The 25,028-nt window shown below is 37.3% G+C and overlaps 1 protein-coding gene across 2 annotated transcripts in view; it reads left to right on the forward strand.

Moving 5' to 3' along the window:
- DTWD2 (DTW domain containing 2) overlaps positions 1 to 25,028 on the forward strand; it is a 231,033-nt gene that overhangs the window by 183,480 nt on the left and 22,525 nt on the right. The window contains exon 7 of one of the 2 annotated variants that reach the window (XM_074382340.1): positions 1,501 to 1,636. The gene's annotated coding sequence lies outside the window, so the exon portion shown is untranslated. The remainder of the gene's footprint in view (positions 1 to 1,500; positions 1,637 to 25,028) is intronic. The other variant, XM_003920674.4, reaches the window with a different exon arrangement.

Raw genomic sequence — 25,028 nt, forward strand, 5'->3', positions numbered from 1 at the left:
TTGAACTCTTGGCCTCAAGCAGTCCTCCTTCCTTGGCCTTCCAAAGTGCTGGAATTACATACATGAGCCACATGCCTAGCCCCAGAAATGATACTTTAAAACTAATAGAAGAAAATTTTGAGGGAATGCTTCTGGACATTTGTTGGGGCAAACATTTTTGGGGTAAGACCTCAAAGGCACAGGAAACAAAAGGAAAAATAGACAAATGAAATTATGGTAAGCTAAAAAAGCCTCTGTACAGCAAGGTAATCAGAGTGAAGAAACAACCTATAGAATAGAAGAAAATAACTACAAACTACCATCTGAGAAGAGATTAATAACCAGAATATATATAGACCCCAAACAACTTAATAGTAAAAAATTACAATTCAATTATGAAATGGGCAAAATAACTGAATAGACATTTCACAAAAGGAGGCATACAAATGGCCAGCAGGTAAATGAAAAAATGCTCAACATCACTAATCAGGGAAATGGAAATTGAAACCACAATAAGATGTTAGCCCAGTTAAAATGATTATTAAAAAGACAAAAAATAACAAATGCTGACAAGGATGCAGAGGAAGTGGAATATTAGCTAGGACACTGTTGATCAGAAAGTTTTTTAGTACCCTCATGGTATCTTAGTGGTTCCTATGGGCAGAAGTGGACTGTGGGCTTCCCACAAAGACATCTAGTCTATTAGGGAGATTGGATGTTCACCTCAAATCCCTTGGAAATTATGAGTCCAGGGAAGTTTTTTGTGAGTGATGTTATACAGGATTGGAAGAGAGGGCTGCAGTCTGCAATGGCTGTTTCTCTTATTGGTCATGGCTTCTGTCCATTCTGTGGGCCCAGAGAGTTTCTCTGCTCCTCCCATAAATTCTTGTTAATTTAGGGCAGTATTCTTGTCTTTAAATAATTTCTACTTCTGTTTTTATGAAAGGAGTGATGCTGGGGGAGCTTCTGTTCTGCCATCTTGCTAATGCCACTCTTCCATTAACTTTTTATCACAGAATGCACGAGAACTAAGAAACACAGTAGAGACATACTTTTTCTCACAGTTTGTATTTTGCAACCCTGTGGCCCTTGATAGGATCAGTTACCTCAGTCAGAACTATAACTCTCTTCTCTATGCTTGTTGGTTTTCTGGCATGAGGAACTGAAATGGCTAGGTGGAAGTCTCAACTTCCAGTTTAGTGGAATCACTGTTGTATGGCCTGATGGAAGTGTCCCTCCTTTGGGAACTAAGACATCTAAACCAGCTGGCCCTAGAATTGCAGGCCCAGGAAACAAAAATTTTGCTAGTTGATCTTTGGGGTTAAGGGTTAAGGAGGAGTCATTCCCATTTCTACCTTTGGGATGCCCAGAGCCATGGATCCTAGCAATTGGAGAAATGGTACTATATTTTTGTTGCTGATTCAGGACATGTACCACCTTTTGGAGGAAATTATCTCAGCCATACGGTTTTCCTACATTGTGCTATAACTGAATTTTCAAATGGTTTTATCATTTTATCAGGCCGTCTGCTTCAAGGTGATGGGAAATGTGATAATACCAGTGAATTCCATAAGCAAGAATCCATTGCCAGATTTCATTTGCTACAAAAGAAGTTTCCTGGTCAGCAACAATGCTGTGTGGAATATCACAGTAGTGAGTATGTGTTTCTCTAAGTCCACAGATGGTTGTTTTGGCAGAAGGATTTCAGCAGAGAAGACAAATTTATGTCCAGGGTAAATGTCTCTTCCACTGAGAATGAAGCACTGAGCTTCCTACGATGGAAATAGTCCAGTATAATCAAACTGTCACTAAGTGACTGGCTGATCTAGCCATGGAATGGTGTGGCGTTAAATGTTGGTCTCTGCTATTGGCAGCTTGGGTACTCAGGAATGAGTGTAGCCAAATCAGCCTTGGCAAATGAAAATCCATGTTGCTGGGCCCATGTATAATTTATATCTTTGTCTTATGGTCACTTTGTTCATGAACCAATTAGGCAAGAGCATGGGTGGCTTAGGAAAAAGACTAATATCCATTGATGTTCATTGTGTCCACCTGCCTCCTCTGCTGATGTTGCTCTTTGGCAGTTATTTACATGGCTTACAAATATCATCACACTTAGTTATCTACTGGTTTAAAGCAAACTGCCTCAAATGTAATGCTTTAAAGCAACCACCATTTATTTGCTCATTATTTTGATAGCTGTATTGCACTCAATTGGACTAGTTTCAAGTATGCTGTTCCTCTGCTAGTCTTAGGAGATTGCTCATACAACTGTAGTCATTGGAGGCTTGACTAGAGCTAGATGATCTAAGACAGCTTCATTTGCATGTCTTTTGCCTCAGTTGGAATGACTGAAACAGGTTCTCTTGGCCTTTTTCCATGTAATCTATTGAGCAGGATGACCAGACTACTTGATATGGTGCCTTAGGCCCCCAAGGGAATGAAAGAAGAAGCTTCCAGTCCTCTTGGAACTGAGGTCTTGGAAGTCACATAATGTAATTCCTACCATATTCTAGTGGTTGATACAAGTTATGAGGGGATCTGAGTTTCTATTTATTTATTTATTTATTTATGAGATGGAGTCTCACTCTTGTTGCCTGAGCTGGAGTGCAATGGTGTGATCTTGGCTCTCCACCACCTCTGTCTCCCGGGTTCAAGTGACTCTCCTACCTCAGCCTCTAGAGTAGCTGGGATTACAGGCATGCACCACCATGCCCAGCCAAATTTTGTATTTTTAGTAGAGATGGGGTTTCTCCACATTGGTCAGGTTGGTCTCGAACTCTTGACCTCAGGTGATCCAATGGCCTTGGCCTCCCACTGCACCTGCCCTGGGCATCTGAGTTTCAAACAAGGATATAAACTCGATCTCCTGACAAAAAGGTAGGCAGATGCATATGGGAATGGTAGGAATTCTTGGCAGCTATTTTTGCAGACAGCCTACCTCAGTTTGCCTTTTGGGGCAACAGGTCACATCCTTCCATATTCAAAATTCACTAATTCTTTTCCCTGATCCCAGAAGACTCATAATATGTCATCAGCTCAAAATTCATGATATCTCCATCTATATTAAATCTAGAAGTGGATAAGGTTTATCAGGTGTGGCTTCTCTTGATTTTAACACCAGTTCTCTTTTGGAAGTTATAAATCTTCTCCCACTGTGACTATATTTTGAGCATTGTATATATTCTAGACTAAATTTAATTGTAATCAAATGTATCAATATGAATTATACTTTTGGTCTTAAGAAATTATTCTCTATTACATTATTCACCTTATCAACAAATGTAAATTGTTTTATAATATCTAGCTTATCTTTCTTCCATGATAGCAGTACTCTAGGAAGTCCGGCACACTAAAAAATTTTATTGTCTAGCATCTTTTGTAGCTGGGTATGGATGAGATATAAAAGAAAGTTGTTGGGTGGAACTTTCAGCAAAATTCTGTAAAGTACACACATATTTCTCATTAAAAGTAACCAACACTCCCTGGAGAAATAGCTAATTCTGGGACTGCTGTAGAGAATGTACATGAATAAATCTGGAATATCTTGTTGTAGCAGAAGTTTCAAAAGTGTTTTAAAAATAAAAGATGATTCTAAAAAAGTACAAATGCAGTTCACTAAGAGAGGATATAGTCTTTTCAACAACTCATACAACAACAATTTAATACACACTTGTAACTTCTACCTAAATCTCATATTTTATACGTAAGTTAACTGTAAATGGATCCTAGACATAATGTAAGACCTCAAAGAATAACACTTTTAAAAGAAAGCGGAGAAAATCTTTGTGACCTTATTAGTCTAAAATATCTCAGATGAAACACCAAAAGCATGATCTACAAAAGAATAAATGAACATATTTGTATCAAAATTAAGATTTCTTCTCTTTGAAAGCCAAGACACAAACTGGGAGAGAAGATTTACAAGTCACATATTTGGTGAAGGACTAGTATCCAGAGAGGTAGGGAAGAAGACTGTTCCTATTTATTGTCAGCTTTTCTGTACTCTTTTATAGTGTATACACACACACACACACACACACGTGTGCACACACACACACACACACAAAGATATAGGTACATATGTAGTAAGATATTTTATATTTCTTTTAAAATACTTTAACATTTGTAAAATAAAAACCAGTAATAAATGTTAGCATGTATTTGGATCCTACAAAGTTATTAAGTGCATTATTTCATTTAATAATCATATGAACTCCATGAAGTTTGTTTTGTTGTTACATGCATTTTATAAATGAGGAAGCTGAGAAATTTGTTTTTTAGATTTTAAAGAAAATGGCAAATCCTTACATATGGTGGTATAATTAGCATTTGAACTTGCGTTTTTATGACTACTGAGCGTTTCCTATTAACTTTCACACCCTATTCTCTATGCTGTGTGATAAATTGTTCTATATTCTCACCATGCTTCATATCCCAGTTTGATTACATTAGTAATCATACACGTACAACTTCGTTAGAATTTTATTGGACCCATCTCCTGTACACTCAAATGTGTAAATTCAAGAAAATGAATTCTGGCTAAAAGTTATAACTGGATCATAAGCCTAAGGATAAGAAGTAGTTGAATCGAGATAGGAGTAGAATTGATTAAGATTTACAAGAAATACTGACATGAATTAGGCAAGAATTTTTTTTCTTCATTTCCCACTGAATGAAGAAGGGGCATCAGGTGTTATACTCTTTCTATCCCTTCCAGGTTTTGATATCAGCCTGCCTGATATCTTGTTATCATGGCCTCCAAGGTTTTTAACCTCCACATCCTCAATAACTTCCTCCACTTCTCCTCAGCCTCCCATTTCACGGCCCTATAGTCCATCGTATCACTTGTAAATGCTATAACTTGAAAATGATCTTTTAATATCTTACCATCTCCCTTCTTTTATCTTGTTCAAGTATGAATAGTTTCACTGTAATCATTTTTTGACCTCAACAGGTCTTCCAGTTCATTTATCCCTGTATTTTCTTTTGTTCAATCAGACCCTGACTTTATTTCTTTATTTTCTAAAACATCTTATTCATTCAACAAATATATGTTTAGTATCTAATAACTGTTAGACACTTGTCTAAACATTGAAGACACGGTAGTAAATAAATGGATAACCTCTTGGCCAATATCATGAAATTCTGTGCTCTTCTTTCTTTAAGTCATATTATCTAGTAAAACTATAACCCTGGCTGAGACCAAGTATTGGCTTTTTTATACCTCTTCTTAAGAGACAAGGATGCTATAAAGTTTAAAGAGAGGACACTGATAGTATTATGAATCCATGATCAACATCAAGAAAGGCCACCATATTTGTCTAATTCATACTTGGTTTTCTTTCAAGTTACTCTTCTGCTTTCCTCAACAAGCATTTCATCCATTTCTTTTTTATCATGTAGGCTCCCTCATGAAAACTGTTCTGCTGAGTCTCTTAGGGTTCCTCTAATAAACAGCATGCCTCTTTTTGTCTGGATTATAAACAATATAATAAGTCAAAGGATAGAGGTAAAAGAATAACCAAAATATTATCCTTATCACTGCAGGTACATAGAGAATGTAGTTTACTTGAGAACTAAATAGAAAACTGTGCTTCAGAATCAGGAAGATTTGCCTACCGATCCCAGGGCAGTGCTGGACCAGGTAGCCTGCCTTCATGGAAGGTCTGCCAAAGTAAGATTTACATTGTAACTTCTTCTGAGGCAAGCCTACTTGCAAAAGGAAGAAGGACTTTTGAGCTGAACTACTCATGTCTAGAGATTCTTCCCAAATTGATTATTAGATAAAGCATTCCGTTTTCCCTGGAACACACTGAGAGAAAGGCCACTGGAAACGTCTAGGTGATTAGGGTAAAAGAATGGAAAGTGGAGGTGTGTCTCCTATCTAATATCTGTAATGGCTTCTTATTGCACTTAGAATAAAAACAAAGCCAAAGCATAATATGTGCTAAACTATTCTACATGGTCAACTTCTACCTATGTCTACAGCCTTATCTTTGCCATGTTCCCTTCTTTGCTATCCTTTATCTCTCAGATATAGAATATCTTCTTTTAGGCCCTTGTATTTGCCATGTTTCCTCCCATTGCAAGACACTTGCACATGTTGTATCTTTCTTTCTCTCCTATGCTTTTGCTTTCTTCTTGGCCTGATTAATGTACAACATCCTTCAGATGTCGGGTTACTAACAACTTTCTTGGTAGAACCTTCCTGACCAACTTCATCAAGTCACACAGCCCTATTATATACAGTTTACATAAGGCTATGCTCTCCTCTTTGTTGCTAATATGGTTTGGCTGTGTCCCTACCCAGATCTTGAATTGTAGTTCCCATAATCCCCACATGTCATGAGAGGGACCTGGTGGGAGGTAATTGAATCATGGGGGCAATTACCCCCATGCTGCTGTTGTCATGATAGTGAGTGAGTTCTCATGAGATCTGATGGTTTTATAAGGGGCTTTTCCCTTTTTACTCATTCTTCTTGCTGCTGGCATGCGAAGAAGGATGTGTTTGCATCCACTTCCAACATGACTGTAAGTTTCCCGAGGCCTCCCTGATCATTCTGAACTGAGAGTCAGTTAAACCTCTTTCCTTTATAAATAACCCAGTTATACGTATGTCTTTATTAGCAGGATGAGAAGGGTCTAATACAGATACCATTTTGCAGGTACAGTTATTTTATTTGGATAGCTATTTGATTAACATCCATCTTATTGATTGTACTGCAAGTTCTGCCAAGTTTTTGCTTGCCACTATCTCCTCACATGTCTACTACATTGCCTAACCCTTAATGTTCAATGTGAATCGTTGTCAAATTAATGAATAGTTAAGGAATAGTATGGTTTTTAAAAAGATGTTTTGTTCTTGGTGTTTAAAATATTTTGACATCATATATGTTAGTATAGAATTGGGATGCTTATTTTTAGCATGAGTTAAAAACAAGCCAGTTCATATTTATTGCTGCAAAGAAATAATTATCTGAATTTCTTCTCTAAGATACAGAAGTCCTTTTTTGCACCTAAGATAAAGATACAGAAGAGACTATTCTAAATAATAAAAAAATGGGTTCCCTTCCTTCATCTCATAAGATGGATTTTCCTCTAGTCTATCTACTGGGAGCCATCAAAACAAGTCTGGCAAAAGGAGAATTCCTTGGGTTTTACTCTTGAAGATTTATTGACAGCTCTGAAAGTACAGTGCACCTTACATTTATTAGAATGGTTGGAGAACACTATTCTTGCTACTTGCATTAATTGTTTAAGAGTTAAGATGGATACAGTATATCCATTTTCAAATAACTTAAATATGTTTAACATTAAAAAGTTACTCACCATGATCAGTATTTTTCTAACTCAAATTGTATTTTGGAATGCTGGAGCACTGTTTCAGTGCCATCAGAATGGCTGCTTTTGCAATGATGTATTTAAAAAAAAATCTAGCTATTCGGATTTGCCAATATTTTGGGGTTTAGACAGGAAAAATTAATAGAGCTAGGATATTTTCACAAAGATATTTATTCCTAAAATAATACCTTGCTCTTAAAAGAAGAAAGCCAATTTATGTGATGTGACCATCCAGTTAATACTTTTTTTGTAGATATAAATATCTAGTTGAAAAGAAACATAATGTTAATCCCAGGAAAATGACCTGTTACTTTTCTTTTACTTTTAATCACAGTGGTAGGCATCAGTAGTCTTTAGTAAATCCTTTAATCCTATCTTGGTCTTTGTAAGGAAGGATATAACAACAGTAATATTTTATATATACTTCTTAGGTTAAAATGTTTGTCTCAATCCTTATGATCTAGCCATTAATTCCCTAATTTATCACCCTAAAAACTATGTCACATCTACTTCCTTTTTGAGTGGGGAATAGAATCTAAATTTTTATTTGAGCCCAGAATGTTGTTCTCACCAGGTGGTAAATCTCTGTCATAAGTGAATAAAAGCTTCATTAGGTGTTTCTTATAATAAAATTAATTTTCTTTTCTTAGCCTGCTTCAATTTATTATCATCAGAATATAATTGAGAAAAAGGAGTGTAATACGTGTTGTCGGGGCCATCCTGCAGAGAGGTTGTTCTAATTGCTTGCTGCTTTCTACAGAAAAATTCCTTGCCTAGTGCGTAATTCAGGTAAGATAGTAGCAAGAAATTGGACTGACCAATGATTCCAGAGAAGAAATCATGTTGGAACCAAAATATTCTATGTAAAATGTATGATATTCTTAATGCTCATATTTCATATTTAATAAATATATTCCTGAAGGTTAGTCTTTGAAATAAATGCAAGTTCAGCTACCCAACTGACATTTCTGTATGCCATAATTAGAGCTGTCAAAACAATCTCTTCAAAAATAGAACCAGAAAGAGCTTGAGAGCTTGCCCTCTGGAGTTGTACCAGTGTTACTTGATGTGAATCCAGAGATTCCCCAAAAGATGAAACTAAAAAAATACTTTCTGGTTATAAGAACAGCACTATGCATAAACACACATGTACATGAATACACACACACACACACACACACACACACACACACACACACACACACACACCAAAGTAAGGGATACATTTTTTGACGTTTAATGGTGACATTTTTTCCCCTAAATTCATTTAGATATTTATCAAACATACAGAAAAACATTTCTGAAATTAACTTATGGAATAAAGAGCCCTCAAGTACACTGTCATAATATGGAAAATAAAAATGGGGTGATATATGAAGAATCCTATACATCTGACAGCTGCTTTTAATTTTTTATCTTAGGCCCACATAGAGTATGTAAGTGGAGTAAGGTAAAGAATGGCTCATAGATCTCTAGTATCTTTTTTTTTTTTTTTTTTTTTTTTTTTACAAAGGATTTTCTCAAATCAAAATATGAAACCCGAGTTTTCTAATTTACAAATAAAATTCTTATTATGCATTGCTAGGATCCCACCAATTAGCTGTACACAATTCTAGTATTCCACAAGTTATAGGTTTTTTTCCCTCGGGAGTTTGAGACTGCAATGAGAACTTCTTTCTCCTCTTTCACCTTGTTTGCCCGTGTATTAAAACAAAAACAAAAACCCAAAAGTTCTCTCTCTCTAATTTGTAGAGTAACTTAGCCTGATTTTATTGCGAACAGGTCTCCTGATTCTCAGATTTTTATAGAAATTATTATAGAAATTCTGAAACAGATTCTGTGGCATTATCTTAAACATAATGTCAATAGTGGATCTTCCCACTCCTTTTAAGTAGGAAATGAATGATAAAATCTATGTCATAATATCAGGTATTGTACTCTCAAACTGCCTGACTGACTTGCTCAAAAGTCAGGAATAGCAAAGAGAAACAGTGGTCCTTGCTAAATGCTGAATTTTAAAATGTGTATGCTGCCTTTTGAGGAAAAAGACACATTTATTGCTTAAGGGCTTTACACTTAAAGCCTTACTGTTCATTCCCCAATTACTTCCCCTTGACTTTGTATTATGACCATCTCCGGCTGAGTGTTGAAGATGAATCAGCTAATGGTTGGTCATGTTGTAAGAGTTCAGGGAGTTGACCCAAACCAAGGAGAACTATTAGAAAAACTTGTGCCGGGCGCGGTGGCACTTTGGGAGGCCGAGGCGGGTGGATCACGAGGTCAAGAGATCGAGACCATCCTGGTCAACATGGTGAAACCCCATCTCTACTAAAAATACAAAAAAAAAAAAAAAAAAAAAAAAAGTCAGCTGGGCATGGTGGCTACTCAGGCGGCTGAGGCAGGAGAATTGCCTGAACCCAGGAGGCGGAGGTTGTGGTGAGCCGAGATCGTGGCATTGCACTCCAGCCTGTGTAACAAGAGTGAAACTCCGTCTTAAAAAAGAAAAAAAAGAAAGAAAAACTTTTATGACTGGCAGAAGAGGAATCCTAAAGGGCACTTGATGGTTACATTAACAGTTAAACCACACAGAGGAAACACGGAGCCTGTAGCAGGCAGCTAACAGTGATCCCACTGTGCAGAAAGGGTACTCGGAATCATTTGTATGCTGCCCAGGATCCTCACCTCCTGTGAATGACACCAGGATTGCCTTTCTAGGTGGGGAGATTTCCTCATTGCATCTCTGGAGCTCATGATGAAAAATGAATGTGTTTTCTCAAATGGGCCAAACATGTGACAAAGAAAGATAAAAGTGTTTACTAGTCTACAGTGACCCTCATAAACAGGAGGTAGCAGGAGAGAAGAGGGGCATAAAGATAGGCCAGCAAGGAAGATTTCTAGCTCTATAAAAAGCTGTACCTGTAGCCATCCATCTTGAGAATATCCAGCCCCTCTCAGAGCCATACAGATTCCTTTATGAAATACTCGTGGTTGAAAATCTTAAATAAAGTTATTAAAGTGAGTTCTTAAAAATATACCTGTTTATATACGTCCCAAGGGGCAGTGTCCTCATCAGAGTAATAAGATTGGGTAGTTGTACATAAATTCTGCAATATTTTAGTAATGTTTTTGGAATTGTGTTCAGAACCCAGATCATTTTTTTTTTTCACATTTTGAAAGGTAAGAAAATTATTCTCTTGATTGTTCATTTTGATTTATTAAAGTATTCAAAAATTTCAGTTCAGAATATGAAGAAAATTGAAATCAACCTGATTTTACTGAGAAAATGAGGTGAAGAAATTATAGTTTGTTTCTTTTGAATTACTGAAACCCAAACACTTTACCATTTCTGTCCATCAAGCCTAATTACCTGTGTAGCATGAATTCTTTATGAAGGATTCCCCTGATTTGAAATAAAAAGTCAACATTTACACTACCTACGAGTCTAGCACTTGAACATTATGAAGCTTTGGGATGTCGGGGATTTGTTCTGATTTGTTTCATTACTGGTTAGTTTCTGTACCCCCAACTAAATTTTTTGGCCAAAAAAAAAAATGAAGTCTTCATTTTTGCTCAATGTCTATGACAAAGGAATTAACAATCTTTTATCATGTTAATTTTAATTTAACAGGCATCTTTATTTTCATTTTATCAATAATCCAGTCTGCCTTAATGAACTCACCCTTTCAACATTTTCATATTGAAAATTTTCACAGATTGGGAGATCAAGGTTGGGGGTTTGCCTGAGCACAGGAATTTGAGATCAGCCTAGGTAACATGGCAAAACCCCATATTTACTTTGTAAAATTTCAAATAATTTTTTTCATGCATCTCACAGGTAATTAGACAATTTAACATTTCACGCCTAGTTTGTAGACATTGTTTCTTCTTACTTTAAACCTTCTGGAGAGCCCTACACTGACATGACTTTATCTATATAAAGTGCTTTTAATAGGACAAAATATCTTCCGAGGAAAACTTACTGTTTTTTGACCAGTATTATAATCAGTCATTTTTATGCTGACCTGAAACAGCAGGAATGTAGAAGAGCTGTAGTGAGACTTTACTAACTGATCTTGGCTGATCTTGATGTAGCTGCAGGTTGTGATGTTGCAGCATTCTCTGCCTTAAGCAGTCTTCTTTTCTACAATAAAAATAATCAGCTTCCCACTGCTAGCTGTGAATCCCAGCTCACTTTCCTTTCATTGGATCTTGTTTCGTAACCTATTACTGAGAGTTCTGACCCAGGGAAATTGCTAGTAAATGTGTTTGTAGCTATATTTCTGTCCTGCCTTAATCACCATTTAACCTTCAATCCTAGAGATCTGTGCTTGACCATATTTGAATGACAGACTCTCCTTTCATCATTCTGATTTAAATTCTCAACCTGCATATTGAGCTTCCCCTCACTCCCTTTCCAAAGCCTCTGCTAGGTCCATTTAAAGGCCTTGCAAGACTGACTGACCTGACAGTGCACCTAAACCTGTAATAGCATCTGTTGGAGAAAACTTAGAGGAGAGGAGCAGTAGGAGGGATGAAGTTCCTCATTGTCTTTCACATCTGGAACTGTGCACAGAAATGTAACATGGCATGTAACATGGCTAGTTAGTAGGCTCCTAGCAAGATACACAGTTCTTGGAATGTGGGATTTAGAAGATGAATTATTGTGGGAAATGCCCTTCTCCTGGCAAGACAAGGCGCTGGGATCTAAGCCTTAGGGTTACAGATGTATGACATGGTGGAACCTTGGCCTTTAGCTCTGTTCTATCAACTCGTCATTCTATACAGATGTTTGCTAAATCATCTTTCTCCAAGAGGCTAGCTACCTTTCTGTAGAGCCTCACTGCATTCTCAGCCTACTTCACCTTTATCTCTCACACACTAAGGTGATCATGAATAGAAGAAAGTGAATGTTACCTTATTCCATTTCTAATCATGGTCCCATATTCCTCTTACCAAAATATGCAACCATTAGTCCTAAGGAAGGTGGTAGATAGTGCATAATTCTTCAGTTTTATCATAGAGTTATTCAAGAGTTGCTCCATAGTGATAGAGTTGGATGGGCTATAATGAATAATTTCTTCAGAGTAGATATGACAGACTGGTAGCCCGTGGACTAACATTTTTTAAAAAAGTAAGATGCACACTTATATAATAGTTTAAAAATCAGTTACTAGGATTTCATGCTGTGAAATCTCACTTTAAAAATCCATATTTTTGGCTTCTTTCAAAAATTAAAAGATTTGGCCTCACTGGACCCATATTCCTTCGTGGAAATAGTCAGGTAGAGGTTCTTCTAGTCAAAGAAAATGCTGACAAAGGCACTTTCGTGCTTCCAACAGTATTCTGTAGGTTGTTTGTTGTAGGTATAGATGTTGATGTATAGCTGTTACCACATCTGCCTGATCTAATGGTGCATAAGTGGAATAAAATAATATTGCATCTGTTTAAGGTTTTTTTTCAGTGTTTCCGTGAATGTGGAGGTTTTTTAGATGTATATGTCTTTTTGGTAAAAAAACAAAAACAAAAACAAAAAAAAAAAGATCATGTTTCAGTAGTTAAAATTGAACTGAGTTGATTGGTTCAGAATCTTTGTTCCTTGTGGCTGAGGCAGGGTTAGTAAAGACATGTTCTGCTGCTTCTGTCTGTACTGCAAACATTTTACATGCTTTTATTTCCACTGGGAGTACTTGAGGAAAATTTCCATTATATAGGAATAATGAACAAATTGCTCTGAAGGAATAATGTCTGTCTTGAACAGACACTAAGGAATGTATAGCAACCGTCTACAGAATGAATAGACTCTTTAAGAGTTTATTAGTACTATCATAATAGACAACAGAAGCAGCAGATTAGGGAAATGTTACGAAGCACTGAATCTGAATTGGTCCCAGATTCAGAGGCGGCTCATTTTTCATTGTTCTATTTATTTATTTTTTAAGTTAGGGTCTTGCTCTGTTGCCCAGGTTGGAGTGCAGTGGCATGATCGTGGTTCACTGCAGCCTTAAACTCCTGGGCTCAAGTGATTCTTCCACCTCAGCTTTTCAAGTAGCTGGGACAACAGGCATGTGCCAACACATCTGATTAATTTTTAAAAAAATGTTTGTAGAGAGGGAGTCTTGCTATGTTGCCTAGGCTGGCCTTGAAGCCACATAGTTCTTTTTATCTCCCCAGTATGCTTATAGGGGATATTGATGATTCATGACAGAGATTAAAGGAAAAGTGATTATATTTCTGTTGCTTTCCTGTAAATTGGAAGAGTTTTTATGTGAGATGTGTTTTCTTTTTCTTTTTACTCCTAATTGAAATAGTGTGTTAAAAGAATATGGTATAGAGTGAGCATCTGAAGTAATCTCATTTTGGAAGATGAATGTAAAATGTTGAAGGGGCTAGTCTTTCTGGAGAGCATCAAGAGTAGGGTGGGTGTGGAACAGTAAATGAAAGTGAGTGAATGAAGGAGAGGAGGTTGAAAGGAAGGGAGAAGGAAGATTTTAGGGAATAATTCAGACTGAATTGGAAATAACACAGGGTACCTATGAGATAAACCGAGTGTAGAGTTGAAATGCCAAAGCCTCCTTTTTTGTCTACCTTTCTACACATCTGCATTCCTGACTGCTATTGACATTTGCATAATTTTTGAGTGTCTTTCAAGGAATTTTAAGGTTGGATAATAGATCAGTAAGAATCACTCAGAATGGGACAAATCAAAGTTCCATTGTTTTTTTTGAAAACTGTTTATCTGCATGTGAAGTGGTACCTAAGAAGCAAATGGGGCAGAGCTGCTGACAGATTGTAGACAGATTCATTTCCAAGGCCACATGATTATTTTGGTGTTGACTGAGGTATGCAAAAGCTGCGCAAAAGTATTTGCTTCCTTTTTATTTTCAAGTTCTAACAGACCATTAAGTTGCACTAAATTTTGGAATCATTAATTACCTTTCATGACGAAATCAAAGATATACAATTTGAGTTCTTAATATACAAATCTTGTTTCTGAAATCATCTGAAATGATTATATTCCTTCAAAATACTCCCATTTATAACTTGAAGATATAAAAATATGCTGATTAATTTATTTGGTTACAAAACAATCTAGAATAATGACAAAAATTGATGGTAAACAGTGTGATGTCAGCCTGGTCTATGTATTTTTATATTAAACATTAAAGAGAAAAAGTTAATTAGGTGATTTAGTAGCTAAACTTTAATTGGAATAGTTGCTAATCTAACTGTGGTGCTTGAAAATACAACACAAGTAAAACCTTACAGACACCAGGCCATCTTTACGGAAGCCTGAACCCTGAGGAAAGAATTATCCTAATATTCTGGTCAGGAACGCTTCTGAAACCCTGAAAACTGATGTATAAATCATCACGTTTATGAACCTACATTTAATTACAGGGGTCAGTCTCTCTAAAGCAGCTTCAAGTAATGAAAAATCTTATTCATCCTTATATCCAATATTGTCACACATAAATATTATCAAATGAGTGACAAGGAGAATGAATGATTTATTTTCAGACTGGTTTCTGGAGCTTTTTGCTGCCCACGCACTCACTGATGGTCACCTTTCATCAGCAAATTACTGTCTAATGGCAAATCAGCCCCATACTTGTTTTCTTACGGCCTGGGGGTAAGAATTTTTTTTACATTTTTAAGTAGTTGAAAAAAATCAAAAGAAGAATAATTTTTGTTAACCCATTAATATAAAATCCAAATTTCAGTGTCCATAACTACATTGTTATTGGTACATAGTAACACTCATTCATTTACTTATGATCCATGGCTGCTTTCACACCGCAACAGTGAAATGAGGAATTGCAAAAGAAACTGTGTGACTGTTAAAGCCTAAAATATTAACTATCTGGTTCTTTACAGAGAAAGTTTGTCAACCCCTGCCCTACAGCATGAAACTTAGGAAGAGCAACTGACATTCTTTCTTAATCTGAGCATCAAAGTCATAAAATCATCTGTGGCAATTGTAAAAATGAGGATTCCTGGGTTCCAGTGTTATATTTTCTACTGAATAGAAGTCTTCGGAGCCTTGCAGAGTATGAAGTCTGCATTTTTAACTAGTGCCCCAGGTGGTTTTTCTGCACATCATAAAATGAGTATCTCTGTTTTGTGCAGGGAAAGGACACTGGATTGCTGGATTCCTAGAGCTCAGTCTAGGCAGACTACATGGTTTAGTATGAAAGGTCTTTCATGCATTATTTGAGATATCTGGAGTATTCTCTCTGTATTCTCTTTCTATGACCCCTTTTCAGTTACAGAGTTCTTAGGAGGTCTTGCTGTTGAAATAGGATCTTGTCATATTGTTATAATGGTGGTCTCCAAAATAGAGTATACACATAGTTTAGTCCACAATCCTCTGGGTTCTAAAAGAAAATATTAGAATTATTAATTTTTTCTGTAACTTATTTTGGTGTATAAATTACACATAAAGAGTATAAAAATGAAAAATGTTTAATACGGAAATACAGTGTTGATCATTTATACCCATTACCACCTCCATTCCTTTGCCCCAGAGGTGGTTTCTTTTGCCATTTACTTCGATATTTCTGTTTTTTTTGGAGAGGGCTACATGTAATAATTTAATAATTCTTATTAGTTATAAAGATAAAATCAGTGAAACTGGGATATCTGTCACCTTTAATTTGCCTTTTTTTATGCTGAAATCATTCAAAGTTGTCTCTAGCTATTTTGAAAACACAGTAGATTATTGTAAACTATAGTCACCATACTGATCTATCAAACACAGGCCTTATTTCTTCTATCGAACTGTATATTTGTCATTAATCAGGCTCTCTACATTCCCTCAGACTCCCCACCATTTCCAGCCTCTCATAACCACTAGTCTACTCTCAATCTTCATGAGATCCACTTTTTTAGCTTCCACATATGTATGAGAACACAAGACATCTGTCTTTCTGTGCTTGGCTTTTTTCACTTAATAACCTCCAATTCCTTCTATGTAGTTGCAAATTATAGGATTTCATTTTTATCACTGAGTAATATTCCATTGTGCACATATACCACAGTTTCTGTATCTATTCATCTGTATATAGACATTTAGGTTAATTCATATTTTGGCTGCTGTGAGTAGTGCTACAATAAACATGGAGTGCAGATGTCTATCTGATCTACTGATTTCCTTTTGGATATATACCCAATAGAAGAATTGCTGGATCATGTGGTAGTTCTGTTTTTAATTTTTGGGGAAACCTCCATACTGTTCTGCATAGTGGCTTTACTAATTGACATTCCCACCAACAGGTATGAGAGTTCTCCTTTCTCTGTATCTTTGACAGCATCTGTTATTTTATGTCTTCTTGATGATAGCTATTTTAACTGGGGAGAAATGGTATCTCATTGTGGTTTTGATTTGCTTTTCTCTGATGATGAGTGATGTTAAGCATTTGTTCATAAACCTGCAGGTTGTATGTGTCTTATGAGAAATATCTATTCAGATATTTGGGCCATACTGTAATAGAATTATTTGTGTTTTTTTTTTCTTTATTGTACTTAAGGTGCATACTATATCTGGCTTTTCTCCCCAGGTTATGCCTCCCCCCCAACCTTCCCACCCCCTGCTGTATCTCCCCTACCCCCCGCTACTGTCCCCAGTGTGTGATGTTCCTCTCCCTGTGTCCATGTGTTCTCATTATTCAACACCCACCCATGAGTGAGAACATGTGGTGTTTGACTTTCTGTTCTTGTGCCAATTTGCTGAGAATGATGGTTTCCAGATTCATCCAAGTCCCTACAAACGACATGAACTCATTGTTTTTTATGACTGTGTAGTATTCCATGGTGTATATGTACCACATTGTCTTTGGCCAGTCTATCATTGATGGGCATTTGGGTTGGTTCCAGGTCTTCGCTATTGTATACAGGGCTGCAGTGAACATATGTGTGCATGTGTCTTTATAGTAGAATGATTTATAGTTCTTTGGGTATATACCCAGTAATGGAATTGCTGGGTCAACTGGAATTTCTATTTCTAGAGCCTTGAGAAATTGCCACACTGTCTTCCACAATGGTTGAACTAACTTACACTCCCACCAACTGTGTAAGACTGTTCCTATTTCTCCGCATCCTTTCCAGCATCTGTTGTCTTCAGATTTTTTAATGATTGCCATTCTAACTGGCATGAGATGATATCTCAATGTGGTTTTGATTTGCATTTCTCTAATGACCGGTGATGATGAGCATTTTTTCATATGTTTGTTGGCCTTATATAATGTCTTCTTTTGTAAAGTGTCTGTTCATATCCTTGGCCCACTTTTAAATGGGGTTGTTTTCTTCTTGTATATCTGTTTTAGTTCTTTGTCAGTTCCTGATATTGGACCTTTGTCAGATGGGTAGACAGCAAAAATTTTTTTTCATTCTGTTGGTTGCCGATTCACTCTAATGATGGTTTCTTTTGCTGTACAGAAGCTCTGAATTTTAATTAGATCCCATTTGTCTATCTTGGCTTTTATTGCCATTGCTTTTGGTGTTTTAGTCATGAAGTCCTTGCCTATGCCTATGTCCTGGATGGTTTTGCCTGTTTTCTTCTAGTGTTTTTATGGTGTTAGGTTTTATGTTTAGATCTTTAATCCGTCTGGAGTTAATTTTAGTGTAAAGTAACAGGTAGGGGTCCAGTTTCTGCTTTCTACACATTGCTAGTTTTCCCACCACTATTTATTAAACATGGAGTCCTTTCCCCATTGCTTGTTTTTGTGAGGTTTGTCAAAGATCAGATGGTTGTAGATATGTGGTGTTGCTTCTGGGGCCTCTGTTCTGTTCCATTGTTTTATGTGTCTGTTTTGGTACCAGTACCATGCTGTTTTGGTTACTGTAGCCTTGTAGTGTAGTTTGAAGTCCCACATTGTGATGCCTCTGGCTTTGTTCTTTTGCTTAGGATTGTGTTGGCTTTACAGGCTCTCTTGTGATTCCATATGAAGTTTAAAGTGGTTTTTTCCAGTTCTGTGAAGAAGGTCATTAGTAGCTTGATGGGGATAGCATTAACTCTATAGTTTACTTTGGGCAGTATGCCATTTTCATGATATTAATTCTTCCTAACCATGAGCATGCAATGTTTTCCCATCTGTTTGTGTCCTCTCTTACTTCATTCAGCAGTGGTTTGTAGTTCTCCTTGAAGAGGTCCTTTACATCCTTTGTTAGTTGTATTCCTAGGTATTTTATTCTCTTTATAGCAATTGTGAATGGGAGCTCGCTCTTGATTTTGCTCTCTTTTTGTCTGTTATTGGTATATAGAAATGCTTGTAATTTCTACACATTGATTTTGTATCCTGAGACTTTGCTGAATTTGCTTATCAGTTTGAGAAGATTTGGGGCTGAGATGATGGAGTCTTGTATATATACAATCATCTTGTCTGCAAATAGAGACAGTTTGACTTCCTCCTTTCCTAATTGAATACACTTTATATTTTTTTCTTGCCTGACTGCTCTGTCTAGAACTTCCAATACTATATTGAATAGGAGTGGTGAGAGAGGGCATCCTTGGCTAGTGCCTGATTCCAAAGGGAATTCATTCAGCTTTTGCCTGTTCAGTATGATATTGGCTGTAGGTTTGTCATATATAGGTTTTATCATTTTATGATACATTCCATCGATACCTAGTTTATTGAGTTTTTAGCATAAAGGACTGTTGAATTTTGTCAAAGGCCTTTTCTGCATCTATCGAGATAATCTTGTGTTTTTTCTCTTCGGTTCCATTTATTTGATGGTTACATTTATGGATTTGCATATGTCGTACCAGCCTTACCTCCCCGGGATGAAGCCTAGTTGATCATGATGGATAAGCTTTTTGATGTGCTGTTGCAATCTATTTGCCAGTATTTTATTGAAGATTTTTGCGTCGATGTTTATCATGGATATTGGCCTGGAGTTTTCTTTTTTCATTGATTCTCTGCCTTGTTATGGTATCAGGATGCTGTTGGTATCATAAAACGAGTTAGGGAGGATTCCCTCCTTCTGTATTGTTTGTTACAATTTCAGAAGGAACGAGACCATCTCCTCTTTGTACGTCTGGTAGAATTCAGATGTGAACCCGTCTGGACCTTGGCTTTTTTTTTGGTTGGTAGGCTGTTGATTGCTGCCTCTACTTCGGTCCTTGTTATTGGTCTATTCAGGGTTTCAGCTTCCTCCTGGTTTAGTCTTGGTAGAGTACAAGTGTCTAGGAATTTATCCATTTCTTCCTGGTTTACTAGTATATGTGCATAGAGTTGTTTGCAGTAAACTCTGATGGTAGTTTGTATTTCTGTGGGATCAGTGGTGATATCCCATTTATCGTTTTTTATTGGATCTATTTGATTCTTCTCCCTTTTCTTTTTTATTAATCTGGCTAGTAGTCTTATTTTTTAAATTTTTTTCAAAAGACCAGCTCCTGGATTTATTGATTTTTTGAAGGATTATTGTGTCTCTGTCTCCCTCAGTTCTACTCTGATCTTAGTTATTTCTTGTCTTCTGCTAGCTTTTGAGGTTTTTTTTGATCTTCCTCCTCTAGCTCTTTCAATTTTGATGGAAAGGTGTCAATTTTAGATCTTTCCTTGTTTCTCATATGGGCATTTATTGCTATAAATTTCTCTCTTGACACTGCTTTAAAGGTGTCCCAGAGATTCTGGTAAGTTGTGTCTTCATTCTGATTGGTTTAGAAGAACATCTTTATTTCTGCCTTCATTTCATTGTTTATCCATTCGACACTTAGAAGCAAGTTGTTCAATTTCTGAGTGGTTGTGCAGGTTTGAGTGTGATTCTTAATCCTGAGTTCTAGTCTTATTGTGCTGTGGTCTGATAGACTGTTTCTTTGATTTCCATGCCTTTAAATTTGCTGAGGAGCAATTTGCTTTCAATGATGTGGTCAATTTTGGAGTAAGTGCAATGTGGTGCTGAGAAAAATGTATATTCTTTGGATTTGGGGTGGAACGTTCTGTATATGTCTATTAGGTCCTCTTGGTCCAGCTCTGCATTTAAGTCCTAGATGTCCTTGTTAATTTTCTGTCTCATTGATCTGTCTATTATTGACAGTGGAGTGTTGAAGTCTCCCACTGTTATTGTGTGGGAGTCTAAATCTCGTTTTAGTTCATTAAGAACTTGCTCTATATATCTCGTTGCTCCTGTGTTGGGTGCATATATATTTAGGATATTTAGCTTTTCTTGTTGGATTGATCCTTTTACCATTATGTAGTGTCCTTCTTTGCCTCTTTTGATCTTTGTTGGTTTGAAGTCCATTTTATCAGAGATTAGGATTGCAACCCTGGCTTATTTTTGTTCTCCATTTGCTTGGTAAATCTTCTTCCATCACTTTATATTGAGTCTGTGTGTGTCTTTGTATGTGAGATGGGTTTCCTGAACTGATGGGTCTTGACTTTTTATCCAGTTTGCCAGTCTGTGTCTTTTGATTGGGGTATTTAGGCCATTTACATTCAATGTTAATACTGTTTTGTGTGAATTTATTCCTGCCATTTTGTTACTGGCTGCTTTTCTTTCCCAATAGTTGACTCATTTTCTTCATTGCATTTTTGGTCTTTGCCAGCTGGTTTACTTTTGCAGTGACTGGTACTTGTTCCTTTCCGTGCTTAGTGTTTCTTTCAGGAGCTCTTGTAAGGCAGGTCTGGTGGTGACAAAATCTCTCAGTAATTGCTTGTCTGTAAAGGATTTTATTTCTCATTCACTTATGAAGCTTAGTTTGGCTGGATATGAGATTCTGGGTTGAAAGTTCTTTTCTTTAGTGATGTTGAATATTGGCCCCCACTCTCTTCTGGCATGTAGGGTTTCTGCCAAGAGATCCACTGTGAGTATGATTGGCTTCCTACTGTGGGTGACTTGACCTTTCTCTCTGGTTGCCCTCAGCTTTTTTCCTTCATTTCAACCCTGGTGAATCTGATGATTATGTGCCTTGGGATTGCTCTTCTTGAGGAATATCTTTGTTGAGTTCTCTGTATTTCTTGAATGTGAATGTTGAACTGCCTTGCTAGGCTTGGGAAGTTCTCCTGGATAATATCCTGGAGCATGTTTTCCAGCTTGGATTCATTCTGCCTATCATATTCAGGTACACTGATCAAGTGTAGATTAGGTCTTTTCATATAATTCCATATTTCTTGGAGACTTTGTTAATTTCTTTTCACTCTTTTTTCTCTTGTCTTGCCTTCTCTTTTTATTTCATTGAGTTGATCTTTAATCTCTGATATCCTTTCTTCTGCTTGATTGATTTGGCTATTGAAACTAGTGTTTGCTTCATGTAGTTCTCATGCTGTGTTTTTCAACTTCATCAAGTTGTTTATGTTCTTCTCTAAGCTGGTTATTCTAGTTAGCATTTTGTCTAACCGGTTTTCAATGTTTTTGGTTACTTTGCATTGAGTTAAAATATGTTCCTTTAGCTCAGAAAAGTTTATTATCCATCTTCTGAGGCCTGTTTCTGTCAATTCGTCACACTCCTTCTTGATCATGTTGTATTTCCGTGTTGTTGAGGAGTTGTGATCCCTTGAAGGAGAAGAGGTGTTCTGATCTTCAATGGTTTCATCTTTTTTGTGCTGTTTTTTCCCCATCTTTGTGGATTTGCCTTGCTGTGGCCTCAGGGAGCTGCTTGATGAGTTTGCTTGTCTGCCTGTCAATTATTTCTGTTTTTTTTTTTTTTTCTATTGATTTAATGAAGCTTCTTACATATTCTGTTTATTAATATCTTATCAGATAGATAGTTGGCAAATATTTTTTTCTGTCCTGTGGGTTATCTCTTCACTTTGCTGTGTGTCCTTTGATATGCAGAAGCTTTTTAGCTTGATGTGATACCAGTTGTCTATTTCTGCTTTGCTTGCCTGTGCTTTTGAGGTTTTATATTTTAAAAAGATGGCTGAATAGGAGCAGCTCTGGAGTGCAGTTCCCAGTGAGAACAACACAGAGAGTGAGTGATCACTGCATTTCCAAATGAGTTTTTACTGCCCACAGACCAGGAGCTTCCCAGGCTGAAAAGCACCACAAGTTTCCAGCATGGCTGTTTTCCACAGCACTGTGGGTCTCCACACAGAAACGCACACAAATCTGGGTGGCAATTTCAACTGGCGCCTGGAATGCCTGAGTTACAGAGCCGCCCATTCAATTGAAAAAAAAAGGGATCTGAAACAGGGAGCCAGGCATCTGGCTTGGTGTGTTCCACCTCTACAAAGACCAGCAATCTGAAATGCTCTGCATTGAGAGTTTTGCAGCAAGTGCCACTGGACCCAGGCTGGTCCAGCTCAGTGGAGGGAAGGGCATCAGCCATTACTGAGCCAGTCCACCACTACTGAGGCAGTCTGCCATTATTGAGGCAGACCACCATTACTGAGGCAGTTCCAATTGTACCTCTGTAAGCAAACCACAAGGAAGTTCACACAGCTCTAGGCAGAACTCACAGCAGTGTAGTATCACCTCTGCTGGCAGACTGTGACTAGACTACATCCTTGCTTGGCAGAGCATCTCTGAAAAAAGACAGCAGCACCTTAGGAACTTATAAATAAAGCCCCACCTTCCCAGGACAGAGCACCTGGGAAAAGAGGTGGTTATAAGTTCCACTGCAGCAGACTTAAACATACTTGCCCAGCAGCTCTGAATGGAACAATGGAGTTCCCACCTCCATTCTTGAGTTACTATAAGGGACAGACTGTCTCCTCAAGCAGCTCCATGACCCCCGTATATCCAAGAAGACATAAAGGAGAGCTCAGCTGACATCTGATGGGTACCCTTCTGGGACAAAGATAACAGAAGAAGAAACTGGCAGCAACCCTTACTGTCTGCAGGTGATCCCCAGGCAAGCAGGGTCTGGAATGGACCTTCAGCAGTCCTACAGCAGAGGGTCCTGACTGTTACAAGGAAAGCTTAAAAAAACAGAAAAAAATAACATCAACATTAGCAAAAAGGATGTCCACTCAGAGACCCCATCTGAAAGTCACCAACTACAAAGACCACAGGTAGATAAATCCACAATGATGTGAAGAACCAGCGCAAAAATGATGAAAGCACCAAAAACCAGAATGCCTTTCCTTCTCCATGGGATCACAACTCCTCACGAGCAAGGGAACAAAGATGGATGGAGAATGAGTCTGATGAACTGACAGAAACAAGCTTCAGAAAGTGGGTAACAACAAGCTTCTCTGAGCCAAAAGAACATGTTTTAACACAATGCAAAGAGACTAATAACCTTGAAGAAAGGTTTGAGGAAATGCTAACGAGAATAACAGCTTAGAAAAGAATATAAATGACTTGATGGAGCTGAAAAACACAACATAAGAACTTCGCAAAGCATACACGTTTCAATAGCCGAATCAACCAAGGAGAAGAAAGGATATCAGAGATTGAAGATCAACTCAATGAAATAAAATGAGAAGGCAAGATTAGAGAAAAAGGGGTGAAAAGAAATGAACAAAGCTTCTAAGAAATATGGGATTATTTGAAAAGACCTAATCTGTGTTCGATAGATGTACCCAAATGTGACAGAGAGAATGAATCCAAGCTGGAAAACTTGCAAAATATCCTGAAGGCAGGATATTATCCAGGAGAACTTCCCAAACTAGCAAGGCAGGCCAACATTCAAGTCCACAAAATACAGAGAACTCCACAAAGATATTCAAGAAGAGCAACCCCAAGGCACATAATCATCAGATTCACCAGGGTTGAAATGAAGGAAAAAATGCTAAGGGCAGCCAGAGGGAAAGGTTGAGTTACCCACAAAGGAAAGCCCATGAGACTCACAGCAGGTCTCTCAGCAGAAACCCTACAGGCCGGAAGAGAGTGGGGGACAATATTCAACATTCTTAAAACGAAAAACTTTCAACCTTGAATTTCATATCCAGCCAAACTAAGCTTCATAAGCAAAGGAGAAATAAAACATTCAAATAAGAAAGCAACTGCTGAGAGATTTTGTCACCATCAGGTCTGCCTTACAAAAGCTCCTGAAAGAAGCACTATGCATTGAAAGGAACAGCCAGTACCAGCCACTCCAAAAAACATACAAAATGGTAAAGCCCATCAACACAACAAAGAAACTGCATCAACTAATGGGCAAAACCAGCTAGCATCAAAATGGCAGGATCAAATTCACACATAACAATATTAACCCTAAATGTAAATGCGCTAAGTGCCCCAATCAAAAGACAAAGACTGGCAAATTGGACAAAAAGTCAAAATCCATTGGCGTGCAATATTCAGGAAACCCATCTTATGTGCAAGGACACACATGGTGACTCAAAATAAAGGGATGAAGGAAGACTTACCAAGCAAATGGAGAGCAAAAAAAGAGCAGGAGTTGCAATCCTAGACTCTGATAAAATATACTTTAAACCAACAAAGATCAAAAGAAACAAAGAAGGACATTACATAATGGTAAAAGGATCAATGCAACAAGAAGAGATAATGATCCTAAATATATATGCACCCAATACAGGAGCACTCAGATAAATAAAGCAAGTTCTTAATGACCTACAAAGAGACTTAGGCTCCCCACACAATAATAGTGGGAGACTTTAACACTCCACTATCAGTATTAGACAGACCAACGAGACAGAAAATTAACAAGGATATCCAGAACTTGAACTCAGATCTGGACCAAGCAAACCTAATAGACATCTACAGAACTCTCCACCCCAAATGCACAGAATATACATTCTTCTCAGCACCATATGGCACCTACTCTAAAACTGAGCACACAATTGGAAATAAATAACTCCTTA

Source organism: Saimiri boliviensis, chromosome 1 (genome assembly GCF_048565385.1).
Source record: "Saimiri boliviensis isolate mSaiBol1 chromosome 1, mSaiBol1.pri, whole genome shotgun sequence".
In the NCBI taxonomy this organism is placed as follows: domain Eukaryota; kingdom Metazoa; phylum Chordata; class Mammalia; order Primates; family Cebidae; genus Saimiri; species Saimiri boliviensis.